This window comes from Bos indicus, chromosome 15 (assembly GCF_029378745.1).
Source record: "Bos indicus isolate NIAB-ARS_2022 breed Sahiwal x Tharparkar chromosome 15, NIAB-ARS_B.indTharparkar_mat_pri_1.0, whole genome shotgun sequence".
Classification (NCBI taxonomy): Eukaryota; Metazoa; Chordata; class Mammalia; order Artiodactyla; family Bovidae; genus Bos; species Bos indicus.
The window spans coordinates 48,475,427-48,503,260 of record NC_091774.1 but is presented as its reverse complement, the minus strand read 5'-3'; the positions used below and the strand labels follow the sequence as shown (position 1 = coordinate 48,503,260).

General features: G+C 40.7%; 1 long non-coding RNA gene and 1 pseudogene across 1 annotated transcript; one reads left to right on the top strand and one right to left on the bottom strand.

Moving 5' to 3' along the window:
- Positions 1-385: 385 nt before the first annotated feature.
- On the bottom strand, positions 386-27,823 carry LOC139187322 (uncharacterized). The gene is made up of 3 exons (XR_011570873.1): positions 27,763-27,823; positions 25,571-25,667; positions 386-1,319 (listed from the first exon to the last, which is right to left on the bottom strand). It is a non-coding gene; the product is annotated as an uncharacterized lncRNA (long non-coding RNA).
- LOC109570039 (tripartite motif-containing protein 5-like) lies at positions 2,420-13,086 on the top strand (annotated as a pseudogene).
- Positions 27,824-27,834: the final 11 nt, after the last annotated feature.

The window sequence follows — 27,834 nt, the reverse complement described above, 5'->3', positions numbered from 1 at the left end:
AGAACACTGGAGTGGGTTGCCATTTCCTTCTCCAAGGCCTGGTGTGCTGCAGTTCATGGGGTCACAAAGAGTCGGACACGACTGAGCGACTTAACTGACTGAACTGACTCAACTGATGCTTGTCTTTGGCTGTTATATCTGAGATGTTCTCAGTTTGTATTTTAATGACCTCCAAGGTAAAAGGTCAAAGGTAAGGATCAAGCTTCTGACATTGTGGGAGTCAAAGGACTGAGGTTTCATCAGGCAGACGCCACTCATGTTCCCACATCTATCTTCCTATTGCCAAGGGAAGCCTGTATCACTGCTTAGAGAGTGGTGGGATTCATCCTTCAGGTATGAGGACTAGTTCCTTCATGTCCCTTGTGATCTAGCTGCTTTGATATTAGATCCTTGGAGCACTGCAAGGAAAATACATTTTGCCATTTCATGTCTGAATGCATGCTCTGTGCCTCCCTTCTTTATAGGCTCTTGATGCATCTCAGCAGTAGCTGGATCTTGAATAGGATGAGAAATAATTGGAGGCCCCTCACCATATTTTAAGCAAAGCTTTAGCCATGAAATGATATAATATCTACCCCGACCTTGATATTCATTAACGTGTTATCTTGTGCGCCTACCAAAATGCACATCTAGACTAGTTTTACTGTCAAAAATGTGGCCTTAAAGTGAAAGGTTGCTGCTGAGCCGTGAAAGACACCAGGATTCTTGGCCTCCGGAGGACAGGAATTCAATCCAGGGCTAGTGACGAGGCTTGATCGCTCAGAGCTTTTGTTTAACAAATTTTTATTAAAGTATAAAAGAGATAGACAAAGCTTCTGACATAGACATCAGAAGGGGGAAGAAATAGTGTCCCCCCTGCTAGTTTTAGCAAGCTGTTTTATGTCTGTTAGAAAGCTATTAATCAGATAAGAGAGACACCTCAAGGCTGAGAGAGTTTCACCAGGCCCCTCTCCCACAATATGCATTTTTGAGATAGGAAGGCATGAGGTGTATCATCCCCCAGCCATCAAATAATTGATATCAATACTGGTTTGTTGAGCTATTATCTGCCCAAGATTTGAGAAAAGGAAAAATGTTAGTCTTAGGTGGAACCACTTTGAAGAAAGGCAAAGTGAAAGTGAAAGTGAAGTCACTCCGTCTTGTCTGACTCTTTGTGACCCGACGGACTGTAGCCTACCAGGCTTCTCCGTCCGTGGGATTTTCCAGGCAAGAGTACTGGAGTGTGGTTTCATTTCCTTCTCCCGGGGATCTTCCCGACCCAGGGATCGAACCTGGGCCTCCCACATTGTAGGCAGATGCTTTTTCTGAGTCAGGGAAGTCTGAAGAAAGGCAAATTCCAAAGCAAATACATAGTTTCATTAACATAGCTTATGAAAAACATTTCCATAAGAAAACCTCAAGGTTTGAGAAAAGTTCATGCGGAACCAGGTGTCATCATGGCAACACAGAATTTTAAGAGAAACCTTCTTTTAACTTTGTATAGAGAAGGAAAACATTCTGACACTTGTAGTTTGTTTCCTCCTGCCGCTTAAGGGAGACATAAAAGATGTCTGACACTTGCAGCCTATTTCCTCTGTTTGGAGATCCCTGGCCTTTCTGCCTGTTACCCTTTCAAAAGTCAGCTGAGTTTTCACTTTATTGTAACCCAGTAGGCTTCCCAGAAAAACAAAATACACACACATACACACACAACACAAAACAAAAAAAAAAACAACAATAACAAAACCTAGAAGAGTAAGCCAATATTACCTTTACAGGAAGAAACATTCTAGGACTGATGTTATCCCTTATCCCCACATATCTAATCCAACTGCCAATCTTGTCCTTATACCTCTTCTTATCTCTCATCTCACCTGCTGCCCAGCATTTCCTTCATCACCCTGTCCCTCGAGCTATCTTCATCTCTCCACTGAGCAACTGTGCCTGCATCCTACCTGATCCTCCCTATTCCACACTGGGTCCATCCAACATCTCACAGCCCAAGGGCACAGCTGGTCATGCCCCTACTCCTCTCTGATGGAAAAACATTGAAACTTCTCCTGACTCTTGGAGATGGGTCCCTGAAAGTTATACAATTTGGGAAGTGTCATGTTTAATGTCACTGCAGCCTCTTGTGATGCAGAAAGCCCCGCAGTCTTCTGTACAGCAGCCACACTGGCCTTTTCAAACTCATACAAGATGATGTGTCTTCCACACACAAGTCATTTCCTCTACCTGGAACGTTTTTTCTTCTTTCTCATTCCATTTTCCTTTATCTTCTTCAGTTTCCACTTTCACTGTTGTATTTTCAAGCTGAAATTCTTGGATAGCCCTTATTTTCTCCAATTATTTGATTTCTAAACAACATCTGCATCTTTTTGGTAATGTTTTCCACATTTGTTGTTTTGTATGTATACAAGTATATATATATATATATATATATATATATATATATATATATATATGCACCTAAGACTGAATTCTTATTTACTCTTACTTTCCAGGTGAATATCAAATTAATAGTGGTTTAAATCTTCTGTTTAGACTCATATTTCTTTTTATGGATATTAGTCTAGTTGCTAGCATATGTTACTTATTAGTGATAATTAGTCAAATGGTCTTGCCCAATAAATTGAGAGGTTTTTTTTCAAAACTGACATTTATTTCTCCTGTGTTTATGTGTCTTCAGATACCTGACTTGTGTGATCGGTTGAGTATATTGATACTACCTCCCTCCCTATAATCCTCTTACACACACACATCTCTGGGCTCCTATCAATATCCTTGACCTAATTTCAGTCCAAGGTGAAATCACTGTTTACCCACTAAGACTTCCCAGTACCTCCCAAGTGATCTGTATCTCTTCACTTCCACACCCCCACTGCATTGGGTATTAATTGAGTCCATGAATTTGCCTTTGTTTGTCTTTGATTAGCTCAATGGGTAGGAGACAGGCCCCTAAAGGAGGACCGCTAATACATTAGGTTTAGTTCCACTCTGTATTGAAGATACGTGATCTTTGTGAGTCACCACCTCTCTTTACATATCTGATAATGGGTTTGCTTTCACCATGACAAACACACATAGTCAAATATTGTATGTGTGTGCTCAGTTTTGATCGACTCTTTGCAACCTCATGAACTGAAGCCCGCCAGACTCCTCTGTCCATGGGATTTTCCTAGCAAGATTACTGGAGTGGGTTGCCATTTCCTCCTCCAGAGGATCTTCCTGACCCAGGGACTGAACCTGAGTCACCTGCATTGCCTGTATTGGCAGGCAGATTCTTTACCACTAAGCCACCTGGGAATCCTTGTCATATAGTAAAATTATGTCATGACAATAAGGGAAATCATTGTAAACATCCAACAAATGATGACAATGATTACATTGTGTTAAGTCTTCAGAGCACGTCTATGTGATAAGAGAATGTTTAAGGAGAGTTTACTGAAGTACAAGAGACAGTCATACTGATATTTTGATACTGAGGATATTTGAGGCATGGATAGATGGTGGGTCACATAAGGATCTTAGTGGAAAAAGTGTCAGGTCATCCTTTTGTTTAGTAAAATTAAATAATAAAAATAATTCCACAGATAAGGATGGAATTTGTCATGTGACATGAATCAAGAGTAAAGTATTTAAAATTACTATGAAATGTCTTTACAGAATTATATTGGTTTCTGCCAAATATCAACATAAATCAGCTATAGATATACATATGTCTCTTCCCTCTTGAACCTCCCTCCCACCTCCCTCCCCATCCCACCCCTCCAGGTTGGTATAGAGTCCTGGTTTGAGTTCCCTGAGTCATACAGCAAATTCCCATTCAATTAAAAAAATAAATAAAAAATTTAAAAGTATTATGAAATGTCCTTTTTGCCAGGTCACCAAGCTTTTTATCTTGTATCTTCATGGTTCATTTTTGTTCCTCAATAATCTGGTCTTGGACTGTACTTGATTTATTCACAACTAGTATCTTGCATTTCTATCTTTCTTACTCGGTCCCCTTTTAAACCTTCCAACACTCAGGGATCTCTGAGAAAGAGAACCCTCAGAAGTCAGGACAAGTCGGAGCAGTTGAGCAGCTCTCATGGCTTCAGGAATTGTGGTGAACCTACAGCAGGAGGTAACCTGCCCCATTTGCCTGGAGCTTCTGACAGAACCCCTGAGCCTTGACTGTGGCCATAGCTTCTGCCAAGCCTGCATCACTGCAAACAACATGGTGTCCATGAATGACCAAGACGAGGACAGAAGGTGCCCTGTGTGCAGAATTAGTTATGAGCCTGGGAACCTGCGGCCTAATAGGCATGTGGCCAACATAGTACAGAGGCTCAGAGAGGTCAAGTTGAGCCCAGAGGTGGAGCAAGAGAGAAATCTCTGTCTGCGCCATGGAGAGAAACTCATGCTCTTCTGTGAGGAGGACAGGGAAGTCATTTGCTGGCTTTGTGCACGGTCCCAGGAGCACCATGGTCACCACACATTCCTCATGGAAGAGGTTGCCCAGGACTATCAGGTAAGAGAGCGGAATGGAGGAAAGACAGATCATAAAGTGTTACTTGAGGGGAAATCTCCACTTTGCATTGGACTTTGTTTACCTGGTCACCATGGACTCGAGGCCTGTGATCTCTTTTCATCCTATGCCCACGCTCTGATGTGTGAGGGACGTTTCTGTGAATTCCCCCAATTACAAAGTAATGATCCTACACACAGACTTTTAGTCAGAAATAGGTGGAGATCTGATGCCCAAAGAAGCTCTCATGATGACTTTGAACAGGAGGGTAATGAGGACACTGGGTGAATTGAGGTGTGTGGTTTCCCTGCTGCAGGATCAGGTTTCTCTAGAACAAAGAGAACCAGTCTTCTTTGGAAAGAGAATGCTGACTCCTATCTCTTGAGTCTTAAGAATACATTCCCCTCCTCAGGTTTTCTCCCAGGTCATAGATTCTAATAGCTGTTCTCTACAGTTTTTGTAAAGTGGATTCTCTTTGGAAATCAGCCTCATTTCTCTCTCATTTATCCTCTACAGTGATGCTGAGAAAGCCGATAGCTTGACTCTGTGTGATTCTTTTCTCACAGAAGAAACTCCAAGAAGCTCTAGAGAAGCTGAGGGAGAAGCAGCTGGAAGCTGAGGAGTTGGAAGTTAAAGTCAGAGCAGACATTGCTGCCTGGAAGGTAGGAGAAGGCACTTCCTGAGGGAGTTAGACAGATATCTTGGACAGGACCTTGGGTGGTCACAAGTAGCGGCCTTCCTCTTTGTTCCCTGACAGTTGTCATTTGATTAGTCTTTTCCTTCATCCTATCCCTGAAGGGGTGGTGCTAAAAAGGGAACATATCACAGATGAACATAGATCCTGGAAGGGAGGTATTTATACAGAGGGCATCTCTCATGAGGATAACAAGGGAACCTCAGATTCCATTCCTGTCATGTGTTTTTGTCCTTGACTCTTCTGATTGAGACATTTGTCAATGGCTCATGGCTCTGTCCTGGCTTCCCTGGTAGCTCAGCTGTTAAAGAGTCTGCCTTCAATGCAGGAGACCCCGGTTTGATACCTTGGTTGGGAAGATCCCCTGGAGAAGGGATAGGCTACCCACTCCAGATTCTGGCCTGGAGAATTCCAGACTGTATAGTTCATGGGGTCACAAAGAGTTGGACACAACTGAGTGACTTTCACTTACACTTTCATAGTTCAGTCAGACATAACTGAGCAACTTACACCTGTCCTCAGCTTTCAACCTTAGCAGAAGGTGGTGGGAGGGAGTCAAGAGTAATACAGGAAGGCACGAGCATCCTGGATATCTGTGTGAAGACTGAGTCACAGCCAGGGGTCCCATTTGGCTATGAGTTGTCTTCAACAATACAGACTTGGGACTATTATTTTGAAATGTGATGTAGAGAAAAAGAAATAGCATGTGAGCTTCCCTACTTATTGCTTCCCTCCTTCCTCTCTCTCTGTCTTCCTCTCTCTCTTTCTCGTACTCCTGAAGGACCAAATACAACGTGAGAGACAAAATGTCAAGGCAGTGTTTCAGAAACTGAGAAAGAACCTTAAATATGAGGAGGTGAAGGAACTGCAAAAACTGAAGGGTAAGGAGGAAGTTGGTCTACGTAACCTGGCAGACTCTGAGCATGTGCTGATTCAGCAGAGCCAGCTGGTGAGAAATCTCATCTCAGATGTGGAACATCGTTTGAAAGGGTCAACAATGGAGATGCTGCAGGTAACACTGGGCAAGAAACCCCAGAATCTGTGATATGAACACTTGAACTTTACTGTTCGTATGATATATAGCTTTCTATGTTTTTAACTTCACCATTCTTGTATCATTGAATGCAAAATGTATGTCTTGTAGATAGCAATAGTGGCTTTTTATCAAGTCAAAAATCTTCCTTTTAATGGGAGTATTAATATAATGCCATTTAATAATGCAATCATTGACCTGGTTAAATTTATCATTTTTCTATTTGCATTCTGTATGGCTAGTTTTCATTCTTCTCTTTCACTTCAACTAGCTTCTTTTGTGTTAAATATCTCTGGTATAAAATATTGTTTTGTTATTTTTGAACTATGTATATTTTTTCTTTTTTCCTAATAGTTTCTCTAATGATTAGAATGTTTCCTATCCCATCATGATCTACTCCTAACACCAAGTGCATTTCAGTAAAAATAGAAACTTCCTGTACCACTGCTTCATTTCGTTCTAGCAACAACACAATGATGCTTTTAATATTACACCCAATCCTACAGGCTAATGCCTGCAAGCATCTGAACTTTTCAGAATAATGGGAAGAAAAATTCTCTTTTCTTCTGGAGTTTATGTCAGGAGATTTTTGTTTTCTTCATTAACTGAGAATAAAGTCAATATGAATGATAGTTGCTCAGTTGTGTCTGACTCTTTGCAACCTCATGGACTATACCCCACCAGACTCCTCTGTCCATGGAATTCTCCAGGCGAGAATACTGGAGTGGGATGTCATTTCCTTCTCCAAAGTCAACATAGGTGGAGTGAATAGAATTGGAGAAAGACACAGACCAGATTCTGATGACGAGTTTGGCGCTTCAAAATTAATCATTGATTAAAGTTGTAACTGTATTCACAAAATTTTCTACTTATTGCAGTTTTCTTTGATTTTTGTCATATAAAAGAAAACAGCAGAGAGACTTGTTTTTTGGGTTTTTTTGTGTGTGTGGATCCAGCTGTTGTACTAGTTTTTGGTAACATGTAAATAAGTCTAATAACAAAGACATCAAATATACTGATAAATATCTGCTCAAAGAAAACAACATCTCTGATGATTAAGAAAATTAGATAGCTATAAACTGTTAAGGACTTGAACAAAACTGATTCAGTACAAACTAAAGTGCAGATAAATGCTCTAGTTTTTGGACAGTGACTGAGTGCTTATTGGTTACATTATGAAAATGGGATACAAGAGAGGAGGCAGTTTAGTTGATGAATAGTAACTTACACATTAGACATCCTAAATTACTGATTCTTGTGACTCATTTTTTACTGAATAGATTAATAAGCATTTAAGAGACAAAGATTGCTGGGAAAAATAGCAATAACCTCAGATATGCAGATGACACCACCGTTATGGCAGAAAGTGAAGAGAAACTAAAGAGCCTCTTGTTGAAAGTGAAAATGGAGAGTGAAAAAGTTGGCTTAAAGCTCAACGTTCAGAAAACTAAGATCATGGCATCTGGTCCCATCACTTCATGGAAAATAGATGCTGAAACAGTGGAAACAGTGTCAGACTTTCTTTTTTGGGGTTCCAAAATCACTGCAGAAAGTGATTGCAGCCATGAAATTAAAAGATGCTTACTCCTTGGAAGGAAAGTTATGACCAACCTAGATAGCATATTCAAAAGCAGAGGATTTACTTTGCCAACAAAGGCCCATCTAGTCAAGGCTATGGTTTTTCCAGTGGTCATGTATGGATGTGAGAGTTGGACTGTGAAGAAAGCTGAGCACCAAAGAATTGATGCTTTTGAAGTGTGGTATTGGAAAAGACTCTTGAGGGTCCCTTGGATTGCAAGGAGATCCAACCAATCCATTCTAAAGGAGATCAGTCCTGAGTGTTCTTTGGAAGGACTGATGCTAAAGCTGAAACTCCAGTACTTTGGCCACCTCATGTGAAGAGTTGACTCATTGGAAAAGACTCTGATGCTGGGAGGGATTGGGGGCAGGAGGAGATGGGGACAAAAGAGGATGAGATGGCTGGATGGCATCATCGACTCTATGGACATGAGTTTGAGTGAACACCGGGAGTTGGTGATGGACAGGGAGGCCTGGCATGCCTTGATTCATGGGGTTGCAAAGAGTTGGACACGACTGAGCGACTGAACTGAACTGAACTGAAGAGACAAAACTGAGTAAAATTAAAGATTTGGAAATCAACTGCCCGTGCGTATGCTGAACTTAAGGGAGTGAAAGAGATCACTGATAGTGTGTAAAATGACGCTAGAGAGACATGAAAAACACATACATTAATACATTTGTTTACTTCCAGCCTCATAAAAGCCATGTTAATAGCGTGAAGAATATTAGGATTATGTATTCCTCTTTGGTTCTCCAAAGCCTGACTTCAAGCTTGGCAAATAATAGTATAACACTTGATACTTTTGTTGAATAAATTAAAGAAACGTTAAATATTCAAATAGCCTCATGGGGCATTTTATGCCTTTGCAGGAAAGTGAATATGTCGGTTTTTTATGTTCTCTCATCAGCACATACTAAAAGCATCCTGCTTTTACAAGCGTCAAAGCTATTTCACCTTTGTTGAAAATGTGACAGCGTCACAAGCGTCTTCTAGAATGATTGGCTTTGCTCTTGTCTTTATTTTTGCTCTCACATTGAGACAATCATATTCACACAATCAGGGGTGGTGGGGATGTAATGAAGATTTCTAAGTGGGAAGACCTATTACTCCTTGACTCATGTTTTTTTCCTCACTAGGATGTGAACAACATCATGAAAAGGTACGTGTGGGAGACCAGAGATAGTCCATTTATGGAATAAAAATAATTAAAATCACTGACTAGATTTATCTGGTGGCCAATTAGAGGGAAACAATGCTCAAGGCAGAAAAAGTGGTATATAGATTTGCCTTCAATTTCTGTTCACAAATCAAGGCTAAATTTTTCCTAATGATTAAGAATGGACCAACTTCTACTGTAGATAATTGCAGTCATTGAAAGTCACAGAGTTTAGTCAGTAGCCATAATAGGAATAAGACGTTGCAATGACAGACTTCTGTGACCCCAAATATTTAATTCACACTTGGTGTCTTTATGCAACTCAGCTTTCGTATTTAGTAGGTGCTTGAATTACCTTGGGAGAGTCATGTCTTCTTTATCGGCCAAGCACCCAAATTGGAGAGAACTCCTTTATATTTGAATTTTGCCTAGTGTATAGAAAAGACTTGGCCCTTCTATACCTTTCTGATTAGATTTCCAAAAACAGACTTGAATATCAAAGACTATTATGGCTGTGCTGCAAACAGTTGATCCATCTTGCTCATATACTCTACAAGGCAGAATGGAAAGTTAGCATCCTTGTGTTTGAATTTCCACATGTACATGGTAGCATCAAGATTTTTACAAACACATCAAATTTAAACCACTGTTACTCTGGTATTCCTAATGTCCTGTTTCTCAAGGGTTTGTCATTATTCCCAGAGAACCTGAGATCTCAGGGTGTTCTGAGAGCCTGTGTATTGGGGAGCAGACTTTGAAGATCTGGGGACTCTCTAGACAGTGTTCTCATACCTGGTATGTCTCAAACACCTGGGAGCCAGGTCCTGCTACCTAATGTTCTGACACCTCCCTGGAACACGTATCTATGCAGGGATTTTTCCACAAATTAATTTTTTGTGGTACCAAAATATTATTTCAAATAATTTCATATGCTTTCTAGGAGCTAGAGAGGGAGAAGTTAATGATTTTGCTAAAGAAGGAAGAAACTGTCCTTCTGACAGGTCAGTACAGTCCCAGGTCACATGGAGGGTAACTAGGAAGGTGGACATTCACACATTCCTTCTGGCGCCAAAGTCAGGTGTCCAGTCTCTCCTTTCCCAAGACAGTTCAAGTGCATCAGTGGAGTGAAAGTCAGTGGTTTCAGAGGAACAAGAAGTCAGTCGTGTGGGAGTCAATCTTTTTCTTCCCTAGGAGTGAAACCTTAACCCTGAAGAAGTCCAGAACTCTCCCCAAGGGACAAAGGAGAATGTGTTCAGCTCTTGATCTGACAGACATACAGCGAGTGTATAATGGTGAGGAGTGCTACCTAAGTGGGTGTCTGTGGAATTCTTGTGATGGGGTAAAATGGGGAGCAGCCTCCAATTTCTAGATGTGGATAGAGATAGCAAAGCCCAGATACTTCGTGCTGACGATGTGGTCATATTTATGGGAAGTGACCAAGTGTTTGTTCATTTCTCTTTCATCAGTTCAGTACCTCAGCACAGCCCTTCCCCTAATCTGAAAAAAATAGATTTCAGAGCTGACTCCCTGGCTTATATGTAACATTATGGTTTATTATCATTATTTCAGGGCTGACAGATGTGCAACGCTACTGGGGTAAGGAAACATCACAATGTTATCAAGTCACCCTATTTTCATCATCTTTTAGACTTTTTCATTTTCTATTACATCTCATATTTTAAGATGTCCATTTCCACTCCCAACACACACATGCACACACACACACACACATACACTACCTTTCCATTTAAGTTTTTTTAAGATCCCTTTTACAGTATTACAAATAAACCTACATCATAGACCTAATCCAACTCTGTAATTTTTCCACAGTTCACATGTTCCTGAATCTTCTTGCTAGGACCTTGCCATTTCTGAGGACCAGAAGCAATTGAGATATGTGTGCGATTTGGAACCAAACAATATATATAAGAATGATGATTTTGAAGATCATGGTGTCCTGAGCTCTCCAGTTATCACATCACAGAAATATCATTGGGAGGCAGACGTGTCAGAAAAACCTGCCTGGATCCTGGGAGCATATGGTAGAAAACAGCATGGATATAAGATGAAGTTTCTATTTGAAAACAAGGGAAATTGTCAATATGTCTATTGGAGATATCAACCTAAATATAACTACTGGATTAGAGGGTTAAATAATATGTTCAGTTTGAATATGATGCTTTTGAGGAGTCTTCTTCCTCAGGTCCCTTGATCTTAACCCTCTCCCTGAGTATTCCTCCTCATTGTATTGGGGTTTTCTTAGACTATAATACTGATGTCTTATTTGTCAATGTCACAAACCAAGGAATTCTCATCTATAAACTCTCTTCATCTTCCTTTACTCAGAAAATATTTCCATATTTTAATCCTGGGAAATGTAATGCTCCCATAACTCTGTGATGGCCAAACTCTTGAACTTCCTTAGATTCACACTCACTTCTTTGTAGTGTCTCTTGATATATGTGCAGATTTCTATGGAAGGAATGATGCTAAAGCTGAAACTCCAGTACTTTGGGCACTCATGCGAAGAGTTGACTCATTGGAAAAGACTCTGATGCTGGGAGGGATTGGAGGCAGGAGAAGGGGACGACAGAGGATGAGATGGCTGGATGGCATCACCGACTAGATGGACATTAGTCTGGGTGAACTCTGGAAGTTGGTGATGGACAGGGAGGCCTGGCGTGCTGTGATTCATGGGGTCGCAAAGAGTCGGACACGACTGAGCAACTGAACTGACTGAACTGAACTGAAGACACCTTTGCTTATCTACTATTGCTCCACCCCTCCGTCTTGTTCAATTTAAATGTCCTTAATTCATCAAAGGCTTCCTTGGTGACTCATTGGTAAAGAATCTGCCTACCAAAGCAGGAGACCTTCAATGCAGGTGGGTTAAATCCCTGGGTCAAGAAGATCCCCTGGAGAAGGAAACGGCTACCTACTACAGTATTCTTGTCTGTGAAATCCCATGGACAGAGGAGACTGGTGGGCTACTGTTCATGGGGTCACAAAGAGTCAGACATGAGTTAGCGACTAAATAACAACAACAACAATTCATCAATAGGGTACAAGATTTGTTTGTATCATATTTTCCCAGTATCATTTTTGCATTAGGAGAAAATTTTAATTCATCATTTCCCATATCCTAAGGAAAAAAGACTGATGTCTCTTAAAGAAAGAATAGTATTGATGGGATGTCTCTGCCAAATTTTTACAATCTCATTTCCTCTGCCACTGACTGCTTAAGAAGAAGGAAAGCTTTTCAACAACTTTTGCACACTGTCACTTAGTTTAGGAGTCATTCTCTAAAGAATGAGTGCTGAGCAGTGTCTCTGTTTATCCTTCATGTCCCTTATTCATCAAGGAATTAAGGAGAAAATATCATAAATGATATGTACTAAGAGCGGAAGTTTTGTGTCCAGAGTATTTGAGTTCAAGACCTGTCTCTCTACACATTAGCAGTATAATCTTAAATAACATCCCTAAACACTGTGCTTATTTTCTTAAAGTAATTTTGATATAAAAATTGCAACATACATAAAATCATTGTGAGAAGATAAAAATTACTAAATGTAAAGTATGTAAGTGTCTCAGCTTAAATATTTGATCTATTAATTAATGAAAAATAAAACATTTGTCAGTGTCTTATTAAACAGGTTTGTGCTTTCAGGGGCATAATGTTTTGTTTTATTTTTTATTGACCTCTCTTTTTCCAGATCCTAGATACCTTTGTCCCTCTGTCCAGATCACTCCAAGCAGCTCTCCCTGTCACAGATTGTTAGAATTTTATTATAGTTTTTCTGTTTCTACCCACTGGCTCTTAGCAAGTAAACTAGATTCTGTGATACTCAGGGTCTCATTTGTAAGAAAAAAAGAGTTATACAAAATTTACCTGATTAGTATTGTGAAAGTTAAACAATACAATGTTTGAAACAATACCTGTAATTTCTTGCACATGAGGGAGTAGTCCCATAGGGTGTCTGTTCTTTCTTTGATTCCCTTTCACCGAAATCACTTTAAGAATATATGCTAGTTTCCTTTCAAAATTATTTCCATTTCTATGTTTTAAGAAACAGAATGCATTGACTAAGAGATTATACTTTTCTTTCAATCTTACCTAATTTTTAAATAAATCTTTCTCTGTATAAATAGCTTTTTTTCTTTCTTTATTTTGCCAACACCAAGAGACACATGGCATCTTAGTTTCCTGAGCAGGAAGCAAACTGGCACTCCCCCTAGAGTGGAAATGCCAAGTCTTAATCACTGGACTGCCAGGGAAGTTCCACCTTTTCTTATTTTTAAAAACTTTTCTGCAGTAAACATGTCTCATTGAAATTGAATTTTAATTTGTCACTTTGCCAAGTTTTAAAATTTATCATTCCCAATGATATGTTAAGACTCAGAAGTGTAATTGTGGGATTTGTTACCAGTTTTGTAGCTAAGTGTTTGTCTGTTCTGATCAGACTTACTATTGCAATAATGTGAAAGCTGTCAGAAAGACCTTGAATGTGGAATAGAAGCAGAAGATATTAAGAAGAGGTGGCAAGAATACACAGAAGAACTGTACAAAAAAGATCTTCACGACCGAGATAATCACGATGGTGTGATCACTCACCAGAGCCAGATATCCTGGAATGTGAAGTCAAGTGGGCCTTAGAAAGCATCACTACAAACAAAGCTAGTGTAGGAGATGGAATTCCAGTTGAGCTATTTCAAATCCTGAATATGATGCTGTGAAAGTGCTGCACTCAATATGTCAGCAAGTTTGGAAAGCTCAGCAGTGGCCACAGGACTGGAAAAGATCAGTTTGCATTCCAGTCCCAAAGAAAGGCAATGCCAAAGAATGTTCAAACTACCGCACAATTGCACTCATCTCATATGCTAGTAAAGGAATGCTCAAAATTCTCCAAGCCAGGCTTCAGCAATATGTGAACCGTGAACTTCCTGATGTTCAAGCTGGTTTTAGAAAAGGCAGAGGAACCAGAGACCAAATTGCCAACATCCTCCAGATCATCAAAAAAGCAAGAGAGTTCCAGAAAAATATCTATTTCTGCTTTATTGACTATGCCAAAGCCTTTGGCTGTGTGGATCACAATAAACTGTGGAGAATTCTGAAAGAGATGGGAATACCAGACCACCCGATCTGCCTCTTGAGAAATCTGTATGCAGGTCAGGAAGCAACAGTTAGAACTGGACATGGAACAACAGACTGGTTCCAAATAGGAAAAGGAGTATGGCAAGGCTGTATATTGTCACCCTGTTTATTTAACTTCTATGCAGAGTACATCATGAGAAACGCTGGGCTGGAAGAAGCACAAGCTGGAATCAAGATTCCCAGGAGATATAACAATAACCTCAGATGTGCAGATGACACCACCCTTATGGCAGAAAGTGAAGAGGAAACAAAAAGCCTCTTGATGAGAATGAAAGAGGAGAGTGAAAAAGTTGGCTTAATACTCAACATTCCGAAAACTAAGATCATGGCATCCGGTCCCATAACTTCATGGGAAATAGATGAGGAAACAGTGGAAACAGTGTCAGACTTTATTTTATGGGGCCCCAAAATCACTGCAGATGGTGACCGCAGCCATGAAATTAAAAGATGCTTACTCCTTGGAAGGAAAGTTATGACCAACCTAGAGAGCATATTCAAAAGCAGAGACATTCCTGTGCCAACAAAGGTGCATCTACTCAAGGCTATGGTTTTTCCAGTAGTTATGTATGGATGTGAGAGTTGGACTGTGAAGAAAGCTGAGCGCCGGAGAATTGATGCCTTTGAACTGTGGTTCTGGAGAAGACTCTTGAGAGTCCCTTGGACTGCAAGAAGATCCAACCAGTCTATTCTTAAGGAAATCAGCCCTGGGATTTCTTTGGAAGGAGTGATGCTAAAGCTGAAACTTCAGTACTTTGGCCACCTCATGCAAAGAGTTGACTCAATGGGAAAGACTGTGATGCTGGGAGGGATTGGGGGCAAGAGGAGAAGGGGACGACAGAGGATGAGATGGCTCGATGGCATCACTGAGTCAGTGGACGTGAGTCTGAGTGAACTCCGGGAGTTGGTGATGGACAGGGAAGCCTGGTGTGCTGTGATTCATGGGGTCGCAAAGAGTCGGACACGACTGAACGACTGAACTGAACTGAACTGTCAGAAAGAAAAGTCTGTTGTCTTCTTTCATTGAGATAGGAGGGATTATTCTTGCAATGGATATCCATCCAGGGCCTGGTGGGATCCCCATGTCTTCTGGAATTTTTATACCTAACTCTTTCAACAGAGTCAGAGTTTTAAAATAAAATGTGGATTTTTGTTGAAACAATATCTGCTTTATCCCTGCTTATTCCCAAGAATTCTCTACTTCTTTACCTATGGAAGCCCTTTGGTGAGTCAAGGATTTCCAAGGAGGATTTTTCCAGTCTCTCCATGTATGTGCACACATACATCCATGTCTTGGAATTTATTTATGGAAACTGAAGGAAATTGATCTTCTAACTTTTTCCTTTGACCTCTGTTTTCCTGTCACCCCATTGCTATGATGACTGAGGCTCTGACTCACTACTAAAAATCATACTCTTGGTTTATTAACACATGACTCTCTAGGGAAAATTATATCTTTTAATTACTGGAATAGCTGATCCTCCAGTTCAGGATGAAGTACCTAGTTATGAGAATATGAAAATTTAAATTTTTATATAAAGGAGAATAGAAAATATCTGCACACTGAAGAACATTCACTTTCTAAGGGGGGTTCCTGGCCCCAGAAGTAAAGCTCTCTGCTGAAAATTATGTGAAATCTATACATTGCTCTCAATTATAGGGTCTCTTCTCAGTAAAAGAACAAAGAAGGTTTTTGGAATTTCTTCAGTATTGGTGCTTGGAAAACGGGATAGCTGCACACCATATACATAAGTAAACTCAGAACAGATTAATGACCTAAATGTATGTGCTCAGTTCAGTTCAGTCGCTCAGTCGTGTCCGACTCTGAGACCCCATGAATTGAAGCACGCCAGGCCTCTCTGTCTATTACCATCTCCCGGAGTTCACTCAAACTCATGTTCATTGAGTCTGTGATGCCATCCAGCCATCTCATCCTCTGTCGTCCCCTTGTCCTCCTGCCCCCAATCCCTCCCAGCATCAGAGTCTTTTCCAATGAGTCAACTCTTCTCATGAGGTGGCCAAAGTATTGGAGTTTCAGCTTCAGCATCACTCCTTACAAAGAACACCCAGAACTGGTCTCCTTTAGGATGGACTGGTTGGATCTTCTTGCAGTCCAAGGGACTCTCAAGAGTCTTCTCCAACACCACAGTTCAAAAGCATCAATTCTTTGGCGCTCAGCCTTCTTCACAGTCCAACTCTCACATCCATATATGACCACAGGAAAAACCATAATCTTGACTACACGGACCTTTGTTGGCAAAGTAATGTCTCTGCTTTTGAATATGCTATCTAGGTTGGTCATAACTTTCCTTCCAAGGAGTAAGCGTCTTTTCATTTCATGGCAGCAGTCACCATCTGCAGTGATTTTTGGAGCCCAAAAAGATAAAATCTGACACTGTTTCCCCATCTATTTCCCATGAAGTGATGGAGCCAGATGTCATGATCTTCATTTTCTGAATGTTGAGCCTTAAGTCAACTTTTGCACTCTCCTCTTTCACTTTCATCAAGAGGCCTTTTAGTTCTTCTTCACTTTCTCCCATAAGGGTGGTGTCATCTGCATGTCTGAGGTTATTGATATTTCTCCTAGCAATCTTGATTCCAGCTTGTGTTTCTTCCAGCCCAGTGTTTCTCATGATGTACTCTGCATAGAAGTTAAATAAGCAGGGTGACAATATACAGCCTTGACGTACTCCTTTTCCTATTTGGAACCAGTCTGTTGTTACATGTCCAGTTCTAACTGTTGCTTCCTGACCTGCATATAGGTTTCTCAAGAGTTGGGTCAGGTGGTCCTAAAACCATATAACTCCTAGAAGAAAACATAGCAGATCACTCTTTGACATAAAGCACAGCAATATGTTTTTGGATCTGTCTCCTAAGGCAAAAAAAATTAAAGTAAAACCAAACCAAAGAGACCTAATGAAACTTAAAAGCTTTTGCACAGCAAAGGAAGCTATCCACAAAGCAAAATGGCAACCAACTGAAAGGGAGAAAATTTTTGCAAACGATATGAGAAATAAAGTATTAATATCCAAAACTTAAAAACAGTTCATAGAACTCAATATAAAAAAACAAATAAACAAACAAAAAACCCAATTTAAAAATGAGAAGAAGCCCTGAAAATATATCTTCTGCCAAAGAATACACACGTGTTTGACAGGCAGATGAAAAAATGTTCAGCATTGCTAATCATCAGAGAAAAGCAAATCACACCTGCCATGAGATAACATCTCACACCTTTCAAAATTGTTATCATCAAAAAGACCACAAATAACAAATATTGGTGAGTTTACAGAGAAAGGGGAGTTCTAACATAGTGTGGGTGAGATTTTAGATTGGTGCAATCACTATGGAGACAGTATGGAAATTTCTCAAAAAACTGAAAGTACAAATAGCATACGATTTAGCAATTTCACTCTTAGGTGTATATCTGAAGAAAGCAAAACAAAAACAAAAATTTGAAAAGATACCTGCACCCCAACATTCATGGCAGCATTATCTACAATAAAGAAGATAAGGAAGTAATCTGTGTCCATATAGATGAATGGGTAAAAAAGGTGTGGTAAATATACAAAATGGAATATTAGCCAAAAAAAAGAGAAAGAAATTGTGTCATTTGCAACAAATGTATGGATCTAAAGTACATAATGCTTAATGAAATAAGTCAGACAAAGGAAATCAAGTACTCTAGATTGATACTTACATGTAGAATCTAAAAAAATAAAACAAGTTATGAAACAAAACAGAAATAGATTCACAGATATAGGAAACAAATTAGTGCTTGCAACTGGGGAAAAGTAAGTGAGAAGAAACAAGATAAGCATGAGTTTAAGAGAAACAAACTACTATGCATAAAATAAATAAGCTATAAGAATATATTATATAACATTACTTAAAAATAACTTTAAAAGAAGTATTTCTACAAACATATTGGATCACTAGGTTTTACACCTGAAACTAATATCATATTACATATCAATTATACCTCAATAAAAATATTTTAGTGTATTATAAAATAATTATCATTGTGAGACATCTTTTCTTATCAATTTCATCGCTGCCAGGCCCTACTTTATAATCACAATAGCCTCTTTAACTGAATATATTAATTAAAAGTTGATTTATTTTATTTATTTATTTATTTCCCTTCCTCCTTATAGAATGTCCAGCTGTACCCACTGTACTCAGGCACAGAATGTGAAATTGGAAAGTGTCAGTCACTTAGTCAAGTCCAGTTCTTTGTGATTCTATGGACTGGAGCCCACCAGGCTCCTCTGTCCACGGAATTCTTCAGGCAAGAATACTAGAGTGTGTTGCCATTCCCTTCTCAAGGGATATTCCTGACCCAGTGAGTCAAGTACAGACTCAAGTCAAATCTCTTTCCTCATCAGGAGCTCCCTCTTTCTAACCAAATCTTTCTTCATCAAGGCTGACTTTGGAGATTCTCCTCTCTGCTATGTATTCCTTGTTCCCTCTCTGCCATAGTCGGTTTTAGACCCTTGTCTTCTGAGCTCATACACTTCACCTCTGTCAGGCCAGTTACTATAGGGTCTTAGAAACGATTTGTTAGTTTACTGTTTCAGGTTTTATTTTACTAGCATTGCAAGAAATTTATATTAAATAATAGTAGATGACTACCTTGGAAAAAAACAAAGCACAATTTCACTTTACAGTTCTATTTAAGAAGAAAGACACTTTCTCTACAATATCCATAATTTGTGGTTTTATCGTACTTAGCAGAAACAGTTTTACTGCAGTCACAGAAGAAGAAAATCCTGTCTATAAATTTCCTGTTTGAACTTTATATGTGTACACTTATTTACATACACACATAAGCAAAACCAAAACAGTCACACACAAAAAAAGAAGAAGTAGAAGAGATTGGTTTGGTGAGCAAAAGAAAGTAAAAAATGATATCAGTTAAAAACAAAACAAAAACATAATGTGGAAAACAAAATTAAGCAATATGCCAGCTGGGGAATAAAGCAATGAAAGCAAAACAGACTAATAAACATGGTGAGAAAAAAAGAGAAAGAAAGAAAGAAAAGAAAACTTAAATAGAAGTAGGAATTCTCCAAGCCAGGTTTCAGCAATATGTGAACCATGAACTTCCTGATGTTCAAGCTGGTTTTAGAAAAGGCAGAGGAACCAGAGATCAAATTGCCAACATCTGCTGGATCATGGAAAAAGCAAGAGAGTTCCAGAAAAACATCTATTTCTGCTTTATTGACTATGCCAAAGCCTTTGACTGTGTGGATCACAATCAACTGTGGAAAATTCTGCAAGAGATGGGAATACCAGACCACCTGATCTGCCTCCTGAGAAATTTGTATGCAGGTCAGGAAGCAACAGTTAGAACTGGACATGGAACAACAGACTGGTTCCAAATAGGAAAAGGAGTACGTCAAGGCTGTATATTGTCACCCTGTTTATTTAACCTATATGCAGAGTACATCATGAGAAACACTGGGCTGGAAGAAGCACAAGCTGGAATCAAGATTCCCAGGAGATATATCAATAACCTCAGATATGCAGATGACACCACCCTGATGGCAGAAAGTGAAGAGGAACTAAAAGGCCTCCTGATGAAAGTGAAAGAGAAGAGTGAAAAAGTTGGCTTAAAGCTCAACATTCAGAAAACTAAGATCATGGCATCCGGTCCCATCACTACATGGGAAATAGATGGGGAAACAGTGGAAACAGTGTCAGACTTTATTTTCTGGGGCTCCAAAATCACTACAGATGGTCACCGCAGCCATGAAATTAAAAGATGCTTACTCCTTGGAAGGAAAGTTATGACCAACCTAGAGAGCATATTCAAAAGCAGAGACATTACTTTGCCAAAAAAGGTTCATCTAGTCAAGGCTGTGATTTTTCCTGCGGTCATGTATGGACGTGAGAGTTGGACTGTGAAGAAGGCTGAGCGCTGAAGCATTGATGCTTTTGAACTGTGGTGTTGGAGAAGACTCTTGAGCTTCCCTTGGACTGCAAGGAGATGCAACCAGTCCATTCTGAAGGAGATCAGCCCTGGGATTTCTTTGGAAGGAATGATGCTAAAGCTGAAACTCCAGTACTTTGGCCACCTCATTCGAAGAGTTGACTCATTGGAAAAGACTCTGTTGCTGTGAGAGACTGGGGGCAGGAGGAGAAGGGGATGACAGAAGATGAGATGGCTGGATGGCATCACTGACTCGATGGACATGAGTTGGGTGAACTCCAGCAGTTGGTGATGGACAGGGAGGCCTGGCGTGCTGCGATTCATGGGGTCGCAAGGAGTCGGACACGACTGAGTGACTGAAATGAACTGAAAGGAGATTTATATATACTAAAGAATAACTACAACAGGCAAAAAAGAAAAGCCAACAAATAATATATGTAGAAAAATAATAATATTACATTTTTTTAATTAAAAAAATGGGAAAAACCTTCACAACTGCAAAAGGTCAATGTAGAGGCTGATGCTGCTGCTAAGTCGCTTCAGTCGTGTCCAACTCTGTGCGACCCCATAGGCGACAGCCCACCAGGCTCCGCTGTCCCTGGGATTCTCCAGGCAAGAACACTGGAGTGGGTTGCCATTTCCTTCTCCAAAGCATAAAAGTGAAAAGTGAAAGTGAATTTGCTGAGTCCTGTCCGACTCTCTGCCAATACATGGACTCAGACTACCAGGTTCCCCCGTCCATGCGATTTTCCAGGCAAGAGTACTGGAGTGGGTTGCCATTGTAGAGGCAGACATATTTAAAGGAAATAAGAAGTCTGATTAACAACAACAACAAAAATTCTCAAAAAGTGTAAATAGATTTAATAGCATTAATAAAATCAACAACTACAGCTCAGAGGGAAAATAAGGAAAAGAGAAAAAAATTCAGAAACAATCATAGAACAAGTTAAAATATAAGAATAACAAATGCTTTTCTTGGATCTCACCTGTCAGTGTCTTTTCCCTCCCTGTGAGTTATAGTTCACCTCACCTCCCTAGGATGCCCTCCAATACTGGGATAGTCTCTAGACCTGTTATGGGACAGTCAGATTCTAATCTGGCCCTACTCCTGCATTTTCTTGCCTCTAATATCTGCATCGGCCTGTGCTAGCACGTTTTCTTTTTCAGGACCTCTCACTGTCCTTATATATATTCCATAGACACAAAGTCTGCCTAGTTGACCACGTGAATTTAATTGGCAACTTGTACCACTGGTGGGAAGGTTTTGGGTTCTCTTCCTTAGCCACACTACCCCTGGATTTCAGCGGTGGTTTTATCTGCACCTCTGCATGTGAGTGGTCTATAGGGCTTTGCTCCTGAGGCTGCTCTGGAGGACTTGGGTTTGCCACAGCGAGGACCTGGTATGGAGGCGGTGCAGCTGCTTGGATCACAGGGGCCCTGGCAGTCCCAAGTACTGAGAGAAACCAGTGGCTAAGACAACAGGGAATAAGGGACCCTTAGGGTTTTTCCTAGCCTCTGGCTGCTCTGTCCAAGTGGGGATCATTCGAGGGAGTGGCACAGGAGCTTGGACCCATGGCGATGCTGGATACATAGAGGTGCCAGTGGCAAGTGTCACAGAAGATATGGTGCTATTAGGGTTTTGCCGGGTTCCTCTCTCCACGGAGTTCTTCAGGCAAGAATACTGGAGTGAGTTGCCATTCCCTTCTCCAAGGGATCTTCCTGAACCAGGGATCAAACCCAGGTCTCCTGCAATACAGGCAGATTCTTTACTGTCTGAGCCACCAGGGAGCCCCACAACTTGCTTCTGGCAGCTCTGCCCCGATGAGGATTGAGCATGGAGGCGACACGGCTGCTTGGATCGTGGGAACTCTGGTGGCGTCAAGTGCGCAGGGACACCAACTGCCTCAATCGCAAGAGCTACAGTCCTGAAGTGAAGTGAATTGAAGTGAAGTCACTCAGTCATGTCTGACTCTTGGTGACCCCATGGACTGTAGCCTACCAGGCTCCTCTGTCCATGGGATTTTCCAGGCAAGAGTATTGGAGTGGGTTGCTATTTCCTTCTCAAGGATATCTTCCCGACCCAGGGATCGAACCCAGGTCTCCCGAATTGTAGGCAGACGCTTTACTGTCTGAGGTCCTATTAGAGTCTTTTCCTAGCCTCTAAGAGAAGTCGCCCAGTCGTGTCCTGCTCTTTGTGATCCCACGGACTGTAGCCTATCAGGTTCCTCCATCCACGGGATTTTCCGGGCAAGAGTACTGGAGTGGGTTGGCATTTCCTTCTCCAGAGGATGTTCCTGACCCAGGGATCAAACCCACATCTCCCACATTGAAGGCAGACACTTTACCGTCTGAGCCACCAGGGAAGCCTCTGGCAGCTGGCAATTAGAGGGTCTCTTTGGCTAGGCCTTCTCTCTTGCTTGACCCATTCAGGCATTTACAGGACTCCCCCCCCACCCCCGTTCCAGTTGGGGTTCTTCTCTGTTTCTTGGTGCCTCGGGCACTTGCAGGACCCTTCCCCATTTTGGAGGCCTCTTCTGTTTCTCAGCACATCAAGCACTTAAAGGGCCACCCTGACTGGGGTCCTTCTCTGCTGCTTGGTGCATCAGGCACTTAAAGGGCACCTCTCTCAGGGGTCTTTCTGTTTTTGTCTCTGTCTCTGGACAGTGTCCCCACTGTCCAGTGATGAAGTGCGGGGAGAGAGAGGGTATGGAGATGGCTCTGTCTCCTGTGTGTGACTCAGTAGTATCACCCTGACTCCATGTGTGCTTGGCTTTCCTTCACAAACATTTCCCACTGCATCTACCACAAGTCCCCTTGGGCTGTCTCTCTGCAGTCAACAGCAATCCTTGCCCTGGCATTGCTCTCCAATCTCTGTGCTCCAGCTCCCAGCTGCTGCATTTCCTAGGGGACTTGTGTCCCTGTCCGGAGTATATATGGCTGCAGCAAGGGTTGTCTGTGTGATTGTCAGGACCTGAGAGAGATCCTGAACAATGAGCAATTGAAGGAATGGCAAAACCTGAAGACTGAGGAGGAGGTTGGTCTATGTAATCTGGCTGACTCTGAGAATGAGCTGGTCCAGCAGAGCCAGTTGATGAGAGATCTCATCTCAGATGTGGAGCATCGTTTGCAGGAACCAAAAAACAAGATGCTGCAGGTAAAACTGAGACCTGCATTTGAGACCTGAGAAAAATGAAGGCAAAATTTCCATCTCTTCTGTGTTGCTGTGCTCTTTCTGGTTTTGTTACTAAGGTTGCTTTGTGCCTGCAGCCCCTATCCCTCATAGCTCCATTATTCCTGCAATGCAGAAGAACCTGGTTCAATTTCTGGGTCGGAATGATCCGCTGAAGAAGGGATAGGGTACCCACTCCAGTATTCTTGGGCTTCCCTTGTGGCTCAGCTGGTAAAGAATCTGCATGCAATGCGAGAGTCCTGGGTTCAATCCCTGGGTCCGGAAGATCCCCTGGAAAAAGGAAAGGCTACCCACTCCAGTATTCTGGCCTGGAGAATTCCATGGACTGTGTAGCCCATGGGGTTGCAGAGAGTCAGACACAACTGAGCGACTTTCACTCTTACTGTCATGCAACTCAAGTTCCCGTATTTAGTAGATGCTTGACTTATGGGAAAGTTGAATCTTCTTTACCTGCCAGAGACCTAGAATTGGAGACAATTCCCTTACACTTCAATTTCCCCCAGAGTATAGAAGAGAGCCGGTATCTTTTTGTATAGATTTCCAGAAACAGACTTGGATTTTAAGGAATATTTTGGCCTTGCTGCAAATCATTGATCCATTGGGTCACATACTCAAGAAGCCAGAATGGAAAGACATCGTCTTTGTGTTTGTATTTGCATACCTATATGGCAGGATTAAGATCTTTACAAGCACATGAAATTCAGACCACTCTTCATTTAGTATTCATAATGTCATCTTTTCCCGGAGTTTGTAATTATTCCCAGGTATCATGAAATCTCAGGGTATTTTGACACCCACCCTTTTAGGGAGTAGACTTTGAAGGCATGGGGACTCTTGACACACACTAATATGTCTCAAACACCCAGGAGTCAGGTTCTGCAAACCTGAGTGGAAGTGTTATGCCCGGAGTGTCTTATTTCAGAACTGTCTTCACATATTAGCAGTGTGACCTAGAATAACATCCTTAACTGCTGTGTTTATTTTATTAATGTAATCACGATATAAAAACTGCACCATACATAATATTATTGTCAGATGATAAATGATATTTTCTCCTGGAAAGACCCTGATGGGAAAGATTGAGGGCGGGAGGAGAAGGGGACGACAGAGGATGAGATGCTTGGATGTCATCACTGACTCAATGGACATGAGTTTGAGCAAACTCTGGGAGATGCTGAAGGACAGGAAGCCTGGTATGCTGCAGTCCATAGAATCGTGGAGTCGGACATGATTGAACAACTGAACGACAACAAAACGATACTAAGTGAGAAGCATCTAAGTGTCTCAATAACAAGTATTTGACCTATTGAATAGCAAAAAATATAACCTGTGTCAGTGTCTCATTAAACAGGTTTGTGCTTTCAGGGACACAAGGATTCTTTTTACTGATGCATCATTTTCCAGATCCTAGATCACCTTTGTGCTGCTGTCAAGACTATTCCAGCTCTGCCTGTCATGGAAAAGCATGTGTGCCTAGGCGTGTGTGTCTTTGTGTTTGTGGGATTACATTTTTTTATAATAATTTCAGAATTGCTACATACTTGCTCTTATTCCGTAAACATATTCTTTACGAACTGAGCCACTAGAGAAAACCTAAGTAAACTAGATTCTATGAGATCCAGGATCTTATTTGCAAAATATATATATATATATATGTACAGAATTTACCTAGTTATCATTATGTGTACTAAACAATACAACAGTTGTAATAACTTCTGTAACTTCTAGCTCAAAAGTGGTACTCTATATGATGTTTATTCATTTTCTGCTTCCCTCTCATTGTGACTAAAATAAGTCATTTTCAGAATAAATATTAGCTTATATTCAACATGATAACCCTTTCTATGTTTTAGAAACAGAACACACTGATGAAAGAATTACAATTTTATTTAAATCTTACCTAATTGTAAAATAAATGTTTCTGGATAATGCCTTATTTTATTTTTTCAAAAAATTGTACAATCATTCTATTTCTTTGAATTCAAATTTCAATTTAGGCTCTGTTTGGCCCAAAGTTACCATTCACAGTGATACATTAAGACTCAGAGGTATAATTGTGAGATTTCTTAGCACTGATTTGGGCAGGTTTTTGTGTGTCCTGGTCAGCCGTACTTTTTTAATGAGTTAAAAGTTCTCGGGAATGAAGGAAAAAGTATGATATCTTCCTTCAGTGAGATAAGAGGGGAATTAATTCTGCAGTGGATGTGCATTCAGGGTTGGTGGAATCGCCATGTCTTTTGGAATTTTTAATCCCTATGGACTCAAAGTTATTTTTTTTAAAAAGTGGATCCAGTGTATTTTCTCTTATCCATATTTGTCCCAAAGGATTATCAACCTCTTACCTTTGGATGAACTTTGATTTGACAAGGTTTCCAAAGAGGAATTTTCCCAGTTTTGTGTCTGTGTGTGTATGCACACATCCATGTCTTAGCACTCACCCTGGGAAACAAGGGAAGATTGGTCTTTTAAATACTTCTTTTGATCTCTTCCTTCCTATCTTCCCAATGCTACAATAACTGGGATTCTGACTCATGAGGAAAATTCTGAAGTCTTGAATTATTGACAAATGAACCCCCAGGGCCACTGATGCTGTTTCATTTACTGGAATGCTCAGTTCTCCAGTTCAGGAGGAAGTACCTAGTTATGAGAAACTGAGGAGCTGGATTTTTGTATACAACAGAAAAGATCTGCACACAGAGGGGCATTCCCTTTTATCAGGGACCCCTGGGTTTCCCTGGTAGCTCAGCTGGTCAAGAATCCACCTGCAATGCAGGAGACCTTGGTTCGATTGTGAAGATGTCCCAGAGAAGGGAATGGCTACCCACTCCAGTATTCTGGCCTGGAGAATTCCATGGACAGAGAAGCCTGCCAGGCTACAGTCCATGAGGTTGCAAAGAGTTAGCCATGAATGAGTGACTTTCACTGGCCCCAGAAGTGAAGCCCTTTCCTGAAAAGAATATGACACTTATAAGTTTTTCCGCGTCACATGTTCTTTTCTTTGTTAAAGACTGAAGAAGGTGTTCTGGAAGCTCCTCAGTTACTGGTGCTGGGAAAACTGTATAACTGCACACATGAGATGAGAACCGAACACTTCCTCCCACCATACACAAAGGTAAACTCAAGATAGATTAAAGGCCTAAATGTAAGTCCTGAAACCATAAAGCTCATAGAAGAGAATATAATTAGACACTGTTTCACATAAATCACAGCAATATATTTTTGGATTTATATCCAAAGACAAAGGAATAAAAGCAGAAGTAAACAAACAGGACTGAATTAAAAGCATTTACACAGTGAAAGAAACATTTGACAAAATTAAGATATACTGAATGGGAGATAATTTGCAACTGAGATAAATAATACTGGGTTAATATCCAAAATTTTAAACAGTTCATACAACTCAATATCAAAAAAAAAAAAAAAAAACGCAAAATATCACTGTTTGGCTCATGTCTGGAAATTGCTGCTTATCTGGGTCATTATCTTTATTATAGTTCACCTCTGCCAAGAAAAACACAGAATTTTTTCCTTACTGTATTATTCAAGGTACTTTAGAGAAACAGAATATCTATTTATATATCTATTTTCATAATGAGTATTTATTTGAAGATTCTTTAATGTAAGGAATTGGCTCACATAATTACAGACCCTAAGAAATTCCAGTCCTGCCATCTGCAAGCTGGAAATCTATGTAACTCAGTCCAAGTCCGAAGCTTGGGGCCACAGTACAGTCTAGTCTCAACGCAATAGAAGAGCTGCCTCTCAGCTCAAGTAGGCAGGCAGGAACAAGAAGAACAAATTCTTCCTTCTTCCACATGTTTGTTCTTTCCAGATCCCTCAACAAATTGAATGACGATGCTCACCCACCCTGGAAAAAGCAAACTACTTTACTGAGTCCACAGATCTAATTCTAATCGCATCTGGAAACGACACCCACACAGACACATCTAGAAACAGTCTGACACAAAGAACCAGTTGGTGTTAACACACAAAACTACTTTTACAGCTTCATTTTATAAGATCCTAAGGATTATATGTTAAATAGTATTAGATGTCATTGTTCAACAAACAACCCTCCTACAGTTTACTCTTTCTCAAGCTGTTTAGTAAAAGTGTCATTTTGCCACATAGCATCCAGCTTCTGAATGTCAGCATCAGTGAACGACCACTCTGTGATCACCTCTCTAATTGACCACCTGAGTGATTCAGGTTTGTTGAGCCATTTCCTCTAACATGACCTAATAGGACAGACTCGCCAGATTCCCTACTTCAGCTGGTGGACACAGGCCAGTAAAGAGCAAGCCAATGCTGCTGCCTGAAGGGAGTCCTCAGTGGGGGTCTTCACTGGGGTAAAGGGGGTACTTTACTCCTGCATCGGACAGCTCTTTAGTAAGGAAACAAGACAAGGTGGGTGTGTGAAATTGCATTGCTTAGGAAGCCTAAGTTTTCCAAAGGACTGATTATTTTGAAGAGACTTGAGAATAGCTTCTCGGAGAAGAGCTGAGATAGGAATAAAAAGCACTCACTGACTCACCGAGCGCAGGCACAAAAGCCGCCTTAGTTTCCAGAGGCCCTATGTGCATGCCTCTTACTGGCCTATAGTTTC